Source organism: Microtus ochrogaster, chromosome 5 (assembly GCF_000317375.1).
Source record: "Microtus ochrogaster isolate Prairie Vole_2 chromosome 5, MicOch1.0, whole genome shotgun sequence".
Taxonomy (NCBI): Eukaryota; Metazoa; Chordata; class Mammalia; order Rodentia; family Cricetidae; genus Microtus; species Microtus ochrogaster.
The window spans coordinates 9402797-9415289 of record NC_022012.1 but is presented as its reverse complement, the minus strand read 5'-3'; the positions used below and the strand labels follow the sequence as shown (position 1 = coordinate 9415289).

Sequence of the window (12493 nt, the reverse complement as noted above, 5' to 3'; positions counted from 1 at the left end):
GGAACCTCTGAGCTCCCCGTCCCAGGCTGGCGCCGCGGGGCCGGAAACTCACCCCAAGGCTAGGTCTCCGGGCGCCGAGATCAGGCCTCTGTGCTTGATGGGTAGGTTGCAAACAAGGCGCCTACTCTGCTTGTTGCAGGCAGGCTATAGAAACAAAGGAAAGCTCTATGGTCTGATTTTAAAAGGAGGGAGAATAATGGAAAATTCACACCCACAAATATAGTCAACTGCTATATCATACTTTAATAAGGTCCTTAAATATAAACCTGAAGGATATCTTAACATGTAAAAATATTTTTCATCAAGCCCTATGACCTGATTTTGATTCTAAGGACCTATTTGTTGGAAAGAAGTAAATCCCACAAGCTGTCCTCTAGCCCCTACATATACATCATGGGACAGAAGCACCCCAAACACACACATTTACATACACAATCAATAAAATAAATGTAATGCAGTTTTGAAGAAAAGTTTAAATCATGCTATACTCTTGTAAAAAGAACTTTCAGAAAAATACTTTGTCACCCACCTCACAAGTCTTGGGTGTTTAAGGACTAATTCACATTGATAAATTCTGGGAAAGAAGACAATAGAAAGCAAATGTCCCAACTTAATCAAGATATGTTTTACCAGCATATAAAACACTGCTTTTTAAAAACACATTTAATATGAGTTTCATCACTCACAAAGAAGTAAAGGAAAATCACACTTGTCATCCTGGAATAAGAAGCACAGTCAGTCATGATTCTCCAAAATTATTGCATTCAGAGCTTGGAACTCTTCTAAATTTTTCATCCTTCTAAGTGTTTAGCAGGAAAACCTGCAACATTTCATAAATATTCCCTGAAGTTATGTTCTTTCCTAGTATCAGAAGACTCAGGAAATCTTTCTCTAGAGTTAATCTTGCATAACTCTGGTAGGTCATAAGGACTGTGTGTGTGTGCAAGCTCTATAATGAAATATGGTCATCATGGAATTCTTAATTAGGCCAAGTTTTTTGGATTACTTTAGAAGAACACACACACATGCACACACACACACACACACACACATCTCACCTGCAGCATTAACTCTGAGGCCATATTACCTACATGAAAATGAAATCTAAGTATCATTTTATTTTCATTTCATTTGCCATGTCTTATATCTTTGCCATCCTTTATTGTATTGAGATATGCTGCCTTTATTTCTTTGGGGCCTTTTGCTTTTGAATCATGTGTAGATTATTTACCAGAACATAGGTTTAGGTGAATTATCAATGAAGAAACATATACTACTTCTCCCAGTCACTATTTACTGTCAAGAGTGTTTTAGGGAGGGGCATCATGAACTCTTTTGTGTTCTGTGCTAAAATATTGAAGGGTTTAATTTTATTCAGGCAGCCACAATGACTGAATTCAGGAGCATATCAGCCATGTCAAATCCAAGTTCATGCTTTATAGTATCTCTTGACACCTAACAGGGGCCAAGTGTACCTTCTCAGTGAAAGAATGAATGGTCAGAAGAGATGCTACGTTTTTTATTCTTGAGAAATTTTAAGAAAAATCTAACCACTAAAGGTAGTGCCAAAGTGAAGAGAACCATTTGATTCACACATATGCAAATAGTCTCATGGGAGAAAAGAACATAACTTTATGGCTATATTCCAACTTTGAGAGGAGGGTACTCACTACTGGAGCACACACACAAAAAAAGGATGGGTTGGAATTCTCAAGTAGAGTACAAGAATCAATATAGCACTTAATATTAAAAGAATGTTAAAGAGTAAAAAGACGTTTTGATGCTACCTATAAACTTCAAAATCATCAAGAAAGATGTTAGCTAATCAGAGTATTTCATTACCTTTGGCAGACTACTCCATGTCTTATGTGACTTTGTGCTCAACTATTTAAAGTGAATATCCACCTTTCCTTTTAAGATGGGGCCCTCAGTATCTCAAGTAAGCAGCTCTGTAGTCTTAGATAATCCTCAGCCTTTCTATCTCTAACATGCCCCTTTAGCATTCTTAACCCTGCACACACTTCATTTCAGCTCAGGTTCTTTCGGACACTAAGTGTAAGCTACCCTGAGATTGTATTATGCTTTTATATACTTGTTCATGCAGACTAAACTATTAACCTTACTTGTCTAATGACCACAATATTTTTTAAATTACATTATGTATTATATAATTATGTTAGATATAATTAAATATGTTATTATTATATTATACTGTAATTATATTACTGTGACCTTTATTTGTTTTCATAAGTACTTATGTCCACTTTGTATCAATTTCCTAAATGTTCTATCTTCTAAATATTTTTAACTGAAGGCAAATTAACAATTGAAAACTAACTGGTACCAGTGTCTGTTTAATTATTTATATGATTATTTGTTATTGTTTGCAATGTCCAATGTGACATGTGACAGACATGTTTTCCAGATTTATAGCATTTTTAACATTCTAATGCAGAAATTCTAAATATCTTCAGTGATATGGACTTAATAAAGTTATAACTGAAATCCCAGTACATGCTTTTCCACTATTACAGCTCATGTTGGCTTCTTATAAATATTTTTAAATTCCCTAGAAACATAAAGAAGGAAAAAAGACACTGCTGAATTAAAACAGTTGAATGGGGTTTGTTTTGGACACAAAACAAATTATTCATACACAGTCCACATATTTAAATTACTTTCTGGAAGATTTTGTGATGGGAAATGCCAGTATAAGGGGTCGCTCATCATATCATCTGCAAATAATAAAAGTTTGACTTCTTCCTTTCCAATTTGAATCCCCTTAATCTCTTTATGATGTCTTATTGCTATTGCTAGAACTTCAAGCACTATATTGAAGAGGTATGGAGAAAGTGGACAGACTTGCCTTGTTCCTGATTTTAGTGGGATGGCTTTGAGTTTTTCTCCGTTTAATTTAATGTTAGCTGACCAGCTGGGCGGTGGTGGCTCACGCCTTTAATCCCAGCACTTGGGAGGCAGAGGCAGGCGGATCTCTGTGAGTTCGAGTCCAGCCTCGTCTACAAGAGCTAGTTCCAGGACAGGCTCCAAAACCACAGAGAAACCCTGTCTCGAAAAACAAAACAACAACAACAACAACAAAAAATTAATGTTAGCTGTCAGCTTGCTGTATATTGCTTTTATTATATTTAGGAATGAACCTTGTAACCCTAATGTCTCCAAGACCTTTATCATAAAGGGGTGTTGAATTTTGTCAAATGCTTTTTTAGCATCTAATGGAATGATCATATGGTTTTTTTCCTTTATTTATATGATGGATTACATTGATAGATTTTCGTATGTTGAACCAGCCCTGCATCTCTGGGACGAAGCCTACTTGATCATAATGGATGATTTTTTTTGATGTGTTCTTGAATTCGGTTTGCCAGTATTTTAGTGAGAATTTTTGCATCAATGTTCATGAGTGAGATTGGCCTGTAATTCTCTTTCTTGGTTGAGTCTTTGTGTGGTTTTGGTATCAGAGTGACTGTAGCTTCATAAAAGGAGTTAGGCAGTGACTCTTCTGTTTCTATTTTGTGAAACACATTAAGGAGGAAAGGTATTAACTCGTCTTGGAAGTTTTGGTAGAATTCTGCATTGAAACCATCTGGTCCAGGGCTTTTTTGGTAAGGGAGGTTTCTGATGACAGCTTCTATTTCCTCGCGACTTACAGGTCTATTTAAACTGCTCACCTGGTCTTGACTTAATTTTGGTTATGGTATTTATCCAAAAAGTGTCCATTTCTTTCACATTTTCCAGTTTTGTGGCATACAGGCTTTTGTAGTAAGATCTAATGATTCTCTGAATTTCCTCTGTGTCTGTGGTTATGTCCCCCTTTTCATTTCTGATCTTATTAATTTGCATATTCTCTCTCTGCCGTTTGATTAGTTTGGATAGGGGTTTGTCAATCTTGTTGTTTTTCTCCAGGAACCAGCTTTTTGTTTCATTGATTCTTTGGATTGTTTTCTGTGTTTCTATTTTGTTGATTTCAGCCCTCAGTTTTATTGTTTCCAGTCTTCTACTCTCCTGGGTGAATCTGTTCCTTTCTTTTCTAGACCCTTCAGCTGTGCTGTTAAGTCTCTAATGTGTGATTTTCTCTGTTTTCTTTGTGTGGGCACTTAATGCTATGAACTTTCCTCTTAGCACTGCTTTCATAGTGTCCTATAGGTTTGGGTATGTTGTGTCTTTATTTCTGTTGAATTCAAGGAAGACTTTAATTTCTTTCTTTATTTCTTCCTTGACCCATGTATGGTTCAGTAGTTGACTGTTCAGTTTTCATAAGTTTGTAGGCTTTCTGGGGTTAGAATTGTTATTGAATTCTACCTTTATTCCATGGTGATCTGATAGTACACAGGTGGTTACTACAATTTCTTTATATCTATGGATGTTTGCTTTATTACCAATTATGTTATCAATTTTCAAGAAGGTTCCATGAGATTCTGAGAAGAAGGTATATTCTTTTCTGTTTGGGTGGAGTGTTCTATAGATGTCTGTTAGGTCCATTTGGTTCCTTACATCTGTTAGTTCTCTTATTTCTCTGTTAGGTTTCTGTCTGGTTGACCTGTCCATTGTTGAGAGAGGAGTGTTGAAATCACCCACTATTAGAGTGTGGGGTTTGATGTATGCTTTGAGTTCTAGTAATGTTTCTTTTACATAAGTGGGTGCTTTTGTATTAGGGGCATAGATTTTCAGGATTGAGACTTCCTCTTGATAAATTGTTCCTGTTATGAGTATAAAGTGTCCATCTCCATGTCTTCTGATTGATTTTAGTTTGAAATCATTTTTGTTATATATTTGTATAGCCACACCCTCTTGTTTATTTGATCCATTTGATTGGAAAACCTTTTCCCAACCCATTACTCTGAGGAAGTGTTTGTCTTTGAGTTTGCGGTGTGTTTCTTGTAAACGGAATGTTAGATCCTGATTTTGTATCCATTCTCTTAACCTGTGCTTTTTTATAGGTGAATTGAGCCCATTGATATTAAGTGATATTAATGACCAGTGGTTGTTAAATCCCGTTATTTTTTTCTGGTGGTAGTGTTTGTGTGTTTCCCTTCTTTGAGTTGTGCTGGTGGAGGATTTTCAGATGCTTATGTTATATGGGTGTTGTTGGCTTCCTTGGTTTGTGATTTTCCTTCTAGTATTTTCTGTAAGGCTGGGTTTGTGGCTACGTATCATTTAAATCTGTTTTTGTCCTGGAATATCTTGTTTTCTCCATCGATGGTGAATGCAAGCTTTGCTGGGTAAAGTAGTCTGGGCTTGCATCCATGGTCTCTTAGTGTCTCTTGCATATCTATCCAGGACCTTCTGGATTTCATGGCTTCCATTGAGAAGTCAGGTGTAATTCTGGTAGGTTTCCCTTTATATGTTACTTGATCTTTTTTGCTTGCAGCTCTTAATGTTCATTCTTTATTCTGCATGTTTTTTGTTTTTATTATTATAAGGTGAGGGGATGCTTTTTCTGATCCAATCTATTTGGTGTTCTGTATGCTTCTTGTACCTTCATAGGAATAGCCTTCTTTTCTTCTTTGAATTTTTTGACTGTAAAAAGTCTAAGTAAAAAGAGATATTTCATTGTTTGGGCTGCTAAGGTAAACCAGCCTGTATATTACAAAAGTATCTTAACTTCAGAATTTGGGTCTAAGGATATGTTGCTTCGGAAAAGAAGTTCTTCTTTTGTTTCCACAGAGGATGAGAACCTGTGGAATCCTTCCAGACTGATATGGTTTGATAGACCATGATATTCTCAGAGGTCACCATGAACATCCTCCCAAAATTAATTCACCCAACAAAAAGCAGGAGGAACTTTGGAGAAGAACTATACCCATATTCCCAAGTTTTTTTTTTTTTTTTTTTTTTTTGGTTTTTCGAGACAGGGTTTCTCTGTGGCTTTGGAGCCTGTCTTGGCACTAGCTCTGTAAACCAGGCTGGTCTCGAACTCACAGAGATCTGCGTGCCTCTGCCTCCCAAGTGCTGGGATTAAAGGCGTGCGCCACCATCGCCCGGCTCGTTCCCAAGTATTTTTATAAATATTTGTTTACATTTCAAGGGTGGTATGCTATAGTTATTTGCATCAGCATGAATCTTTGTTTATTGATAAAAATTTAAGGTCAGTTTTGTTAGATGTATATTTATGCTCTTGGTTAAGGTATTATATTTGTACAGTTCATTTAAAAATATAAAGTATAATTAAGAAATATAATAGATAATCATTTATAATAGTCAAACTTGTAGTCATGTTAGATTTTCCAGATGTACTGGTATATATTTCAGATGGATAGACATTCTTCAAATCTTTCAGAGATCTTCAGAATATGGCATTTAAAATGTTTTAAGAACTTAGGACTTTTCAGGACAATGACACGTATCTATTCCTAGCAGCACCAATCTACTTCAAAAGGAAGATGAGTATTGAAGAGGCTCCTTATGGAGATGGGTAGCCATTTGGGCAAGAAAATGCTCTTACCTGAACTTCTTGATAAACTGGACATGCAGGACCCTCAGAGAAATGACTGCTAAACTTTCCTAAAGGTGAGACGGTCCTTTGGTGTTCCTGCTTTATGAAAGAGTCTGATAGACACTCTACAGGATACAAAAGGAAGTTGCTGACAAACTGCAAATATAGGCGAACCTGTCTTTAAATTTTCCTGCTGCATGGAAAAGTCTGCTGGATACTATGGGATTATAGGCCGAAGATAAATGCCTCAATGATACAGAAGAACTTTGGGTGAGTGTCTAGGCAGATGTCCATGTCAGTTCTAGAATTTTGGAAGTTGCTTATAATGCACTTCCTGTTTCCGTAGGTAGTATATCTTTCTGGATTCTTTGATGGAGTTGAAGAATAGATAGTAATAATATAGTTTTCCTTAGTTATGATAAAAGATAAAACAGATATAAATATTGTAACTAATTCTTGCTTAATACCTGTTTTGTTATATGCAATTTCACAATGTTAAGCTTAAAACCTTCCTTTTCATTTAAACAGAAAAGGGGAGGTGATGTGGAATTTCCCTCTGTATGTGGCAAATATCATTGGTTAATAAAGGAACTGCTTTGGGCCTATAGCAGAACTATAGGGGAACAAAGCTAGGCAGGGAAAACTAAACAGAATACTGGGAGAAAGGAGGTGGAGTCAGAGAGAAGCCATATAGCCTCACCAGAGATGGATGCTGGAACTTTATCTGGTAAGCCACAGCCATATGGTGACACACAGATTAATAGAAATGGGTTAAATTAAGATGTAAGAGTTAGGTTAGCCAATCAGAAGCTAGAACTAATGGGCCAAACAGTGATTTAAATAATATGGTTTCTGTGTGATTATTTTGGTTCTGGGTGACTGGGATGAACAAGCAGTCCCCTCTAGCATAACATTTGTGGTATGTGACTTGGCCGGGTTCTCTTCATGTTACCTTTTACTCATGGGCTGGGAACGTATGGAACCCTCAGCTCAGACCATCAATGCAAATGATAAGGTTTCTTTCTCCAAGTCAGTTTTTGCTGAAATTTACCTCTGGTTGCTTCCCATAGCTCGAAACGTGACCTGAATACCCATGGTGGTCCTCTCACATCTGAGCCATATGGCTACCCTAGCACTGTGCTCGCTGAGCAGTGTGGTGCATTTGTTTTGTGGCTTGGGGTCCCTTAGATATTTATTTTTGTTTGCTTGTAAGTGACCTATGCCATGAGAGACCACTCTGGGTAGCCTCAATTACTGAACCTGCCCTCAGAGGGAACACGTTCCCCTGCTGGCCTTGAGGTCTACTATGTTTTTGCTGCTTTCAAAACTATCAGGCTGTAAATGCTTTGTGGGTGCCTGCTGGCTCTGCTTTTTTTTTCCTGGGCAGCCTGTCTGTAAATGCTCATTTTCTCTCACTCCCATTTTTACTATTCTATCACTGCTATCACTACCACTAATCCCATGGAAACTGACAAGATTAGTTGGATTCATGAGGCAGCTGTTTCCTGTTGTAGCCTTTGCTCCCCACTGTGGCTGGTGGTGTGGTGGCTTGGCAACAGTATGGTTCATGGTGCTGAGTAATGTTTCTTTTTCCTTAAGTATAAAAGAATGTGTGAATAGTGTGGCCACACAGATGTAATTGTGTTTTAAATGTATCTTCTACACAGCCTCTATTTCTCCCTTGTTATTGTATTTAAAACTCCCTTGGCTCAAAAAAGTGTGGTTTCTTCATATATCATGTGACTGCTGCCATTTTGACTGAGGTCAAGTGACCTCACTGCCATCTTAAATGAGGGTCAGTGACCAAGTTCTGCTATATTTACTGGGGTATTCCCCACATAGTCTCTCAGTTTACTTATGTTTGTCTCTAAATTTCTCTTACTGTCTCCGTTACATGTATGTTTTGCACAGTGGCATGGTTTTAGTAGGGCCCACCAGAAGCATCCACTTAATCCAATTCTTCTTTAATGTTTATGTATGTATGTGTCTCTGCATACATGTATCTTAAATGCACATAAGTATACTGTTATATTAAACTGTTCTCTAGTATTATCAGTTCTACTGTTAAGCTTCTATTGCAAGCAGTTTTTTCTACTTCTTTTATAATTATAAATCTTACCTGTTAAATTGAGAGCCAGTACAGTCAAGCTTGGACTTAGCTCTCCAGGCAGATTCTATATTGTAGTTATAATGCATCTATACATGATAAACATCCCTCATCTGCTCAGAGATCTGGGGAATATGGAATTTAAATATTTAACTATTCAAAGACTTTTTGTAACAGAGAGAAACAGGTTGGTCCCTAGTAGCAGCACTCTACTCTACTTTCTCCAAAGAAGACAAAAGACAGATGGGCACAAAACAACACCCGTCCATAATTTGCTTATTGTTGATAAGTGCTGACCACTGGGCAAAACTGACTTTCATCTAAATTGAAAGTCTCTAGACGGTGGGCAAAATCACCAGAAATGACAGCCTAGGTGCTCAGGTCAAGGTAGGCTTGTCTTCCTACAGGTTTCTTTTCCCACAGGATTTTTGGGAGCCTGGCTGGCCTTGTGCTAAAAAGCAAAAAGGCAAATATAACCCTCAGTGACCATGGAGAACTCTGAGTAGTAGTTCTAGGTGCCAGCTAAGTAAGTTCTCTGTTGGTTTTTAATCAATAACTTAAGTAAAATTTTATCCTTCTTAAAGATTTCTGATGTAGTTTGACAGCTGAGAGGTTTTGTCAATTTCAAAGGACAGCCTTACTAAACAAATTTCAGTAAAATACACAATAAAAGTTATTAAGGTGTGTACCTGCAAGTTATAAAGATATAAGTACAAAATTCTTTCTGACTCTGTTTTTTGAAGTATTAAAGATACTTTTTATAATGCAAAACACCTGTCATACTAGCATAAATATGTTGTTGATTAAAACTTATGCTTTCATAAACCCAAAAAATTCTTGTGAGTTCCAGGGAGCCAAATTGAAGGATCTACCTTAAACAGGTCAGACACACCCCTATCAAATTCCTGGTCCTATTTTTTTTCTTCTTAAACTTAACTTTGTCCTCTTTTCTGCCAATACCTTAAACAGGTCTAAAAGACACTAGACATTTCTATACCACAAACCCTGGACAAGAGTAAAGAGACCAGCTACCTCAGGATATGACCAGCATCCAGCTTTCTCAGGTCCCCCCTTACACTATGCCCACAAATAAACAGGAATCAGTCTTGAGAATCTGCCATCTCGATTCCTTTAACCTATAGTGCCTGACTCTGGCCTTTTTATTATAAGAGATGGGAATGCTATCTGTCCTGTCAGTTATTCTGTCCCTTTAAGAGACAAGCACCATTTACTCCCCTGCTTCTACCTGAAAAAGAGTATCTTCCTCCTCCTTCAGCCTGAGAAGGCTCTCTCTCTACTGTCCCTCTTTGGAAGAAGTAGCTTCTGTCTCTCCTCTCCCCACTTTCTCCCCCTCTCTCTCACTTTCTCTCACCCTTCCCCTTTCCTTACATAGCCCACTAAATAAACTCTACTCTCAAAATCTCTCTCCATTGTGTGTTTCTCACCCACCAAGGTTGAGGCCTCATGTCACCTGTCATGGCCCCTCATGGGACTGGCTTTCCCAGATCTGGGACCTGCTACCCCTCATGCCCACTTCTGGTCCTTGCAGAACCACTGCTCCTTTGGGTCACCAGCCACTGCTCAGCTCAGGACACCTGCAGCATTTTTTAAACCATAAAAATGCCTTCACCTTTTGTGAAGCAAATGTTAAATTCACAGTCAGTTTGTAATAGAATTATCCCTAAAGACTGGATACAATTGGAACTTGGTACACAATTACAATGGAGAACCTGGTTCAAATTAGAGGCCAAGATTATTGAACGATGGAGTAAAGCTAGAGGTAGGGAAATCCCTTAAGATTAAATTTATGGAGAAGGAGACTATGCTACTATAGAAAGACAATCTGTATATGATGACCATACCCTGGATTTATGAAGAGTAAAAGCTTTAAATGCCTGGGACAGAATTGGAAAAATCAGAAAGAAAATCAAGTCATTTACTGAAGCTAGACAGGGCTCAAAGGAAGTCTTTTTAAATATTCTACAAAGATTGACTTCATCAGTAAGTAGGAAGATACCAAATTCAGAAGCTAGACAAATAATAATTGAATCTCTGGCTTTTGAAAATGCCAATTCTCTAGGAAAATTCTCTATGAAAAAGGATAATTAAGCCATTAGAGGCAGGGTCAGCACCTTTAGAGGAATGGATGTGAGATTCAATGAATTAATTCATGATGATGTGAGACTAGAAAAGGTGATTTCCAGAAGTTTGAGGAAAAAAAAAGCAAAATGTCAAATGTTATTATTGTGACAAAAAAATTCACCTTAAAAGGGATTATAGACAGGGTCTTCCTAGAAACAATGTTTTTTTTCTTAAGAATAATTCATTCAGAATGCCCCTCTCTCTTGGATTCTATGGAAAATGTAATAAAGGCAGGTATTGGACTAATGAATGTAAGTCAATAACGAATATTCCGAGTAATTCTTTGCATTTTGGAAATTCCATGAGGGTCCTCTGGAAGGACCCTATATTAAATCTATGTCAGTCATTTCCTGTCAATGTGAAGAAGCCCCCTTCCCTTAACAATCAAAGAACCTATTGCATATTGTAAAAAAAAAACCATACTGCTTTGGATAATAGACCAGATATAGAAAAGAGAATAAAAAAATTCAGGAGAAACTATAGAATGCATATTTTGGCAAACTTCTATAAATGAAAAAAGACCAAAATTAAAAATATGAATAGATGATGTTGTCATTGAAGGTATGGTAGGCACAGGTGTGGATGTGACAATAATTTTGTCAGAAACTTTGCATCCAGATTGGCCTCTTCAGGATGTAAAAGTTCAGTATTTAGGGATTGGAACTTTATCTCAGGTAAAGAAGAGCATGAGATATGTAGAATGTATAGAGCCAGAAAGACAGAAAAGAATATTAAAAGCATTTGTGACTAACATAACAATGAACTTGTGGGGACATAATTTGTTACTGCAATGGAATAGTCATATAAACATTCCCCAAATCTTAGGAACAAACCATAAATTAATATATACTTCTGGGAAAAATACTGGAAGCTTTTATAAAGAACAGCCAATGACAAAGTTGTACAAGAACAGGGCACAAAGCTGTTGATATTTTAAAGATACCAATAGCCCTAGCTTTAAAATGGTTGACAGACAAACCTGTATGGATTAAGCAATGCTTTTAACAATAGAGAAACTGGTGGCTTTAGAATAGCTGGTACAGGAGCAACTAGATGCTCAGCTCATTGAAGAATCAAGCAGCCCTTGGAGTTCTTCTGTACTTGTTATTAAAAAGAAATCTGTAAAATGGAGAATGGTAACAGAACTTAGAGTTGTTAACAAAGTGATTCATCCAATGGACTCTCTACAGTCTGGAATTCCTTTGTCTTCCCTATTGCCTAAAGAATGGCCTCTTATATTTATTGATTTAAAAGTTTGTTTTTTTCACTATACCTTTACAAAAATAAGACAGGGAAAAATTGTCTTCACAGTGCCTACTTACAATCCTCAGCCTGCTAGGAGATATCAGTGGAAGATTCTCCCACAGGGGATGTTAAATAACCTCGCTTTTTGCCAATATTTTGTAAGTCAGTCACTAGAAATGATATGTAAGCAATTTTATAATCTATAATTTGCTATTACATGGATGATATTTTAGTATCTGATTTAAATGCATATATTTTAGAAATAATGTTTGAAGAAGTAAAGAAAATTTTGGCCATTTGAACTTCTTCTGTTGAGAATTCTCTGTTCATCAGGCAATGAAAGGAGACAGAGACCCACATTGGAGCACCAGACAGAATTCTCAAGGTCCAAATCAGGAGCAGAAGGAGGCGGAGCATGAGCAAGGAACTCAGGACCGCGAGGGGTACACCCACACATTGAGACAATGGGGATGTTCTTTCGGGAATTCACCAAGACCAGCTAGCCTGGGTCTGAAAAAGCATGGGATAAAACCGGACTTGCTGAA

At 37.2% G+C, this 12493-nt stretch overlaps 1 pseudogene; it reads left to right on the top strand.

Annotated features, from left to right (window-relative positions):
- Positions 1-9580, top strand: part of LOC102001424 — a 30939-nt pseudogene extending 21359 nt beyond the window's left edge.
- Positions 9581-12493: the final 2913 nt, after the last annotated feature.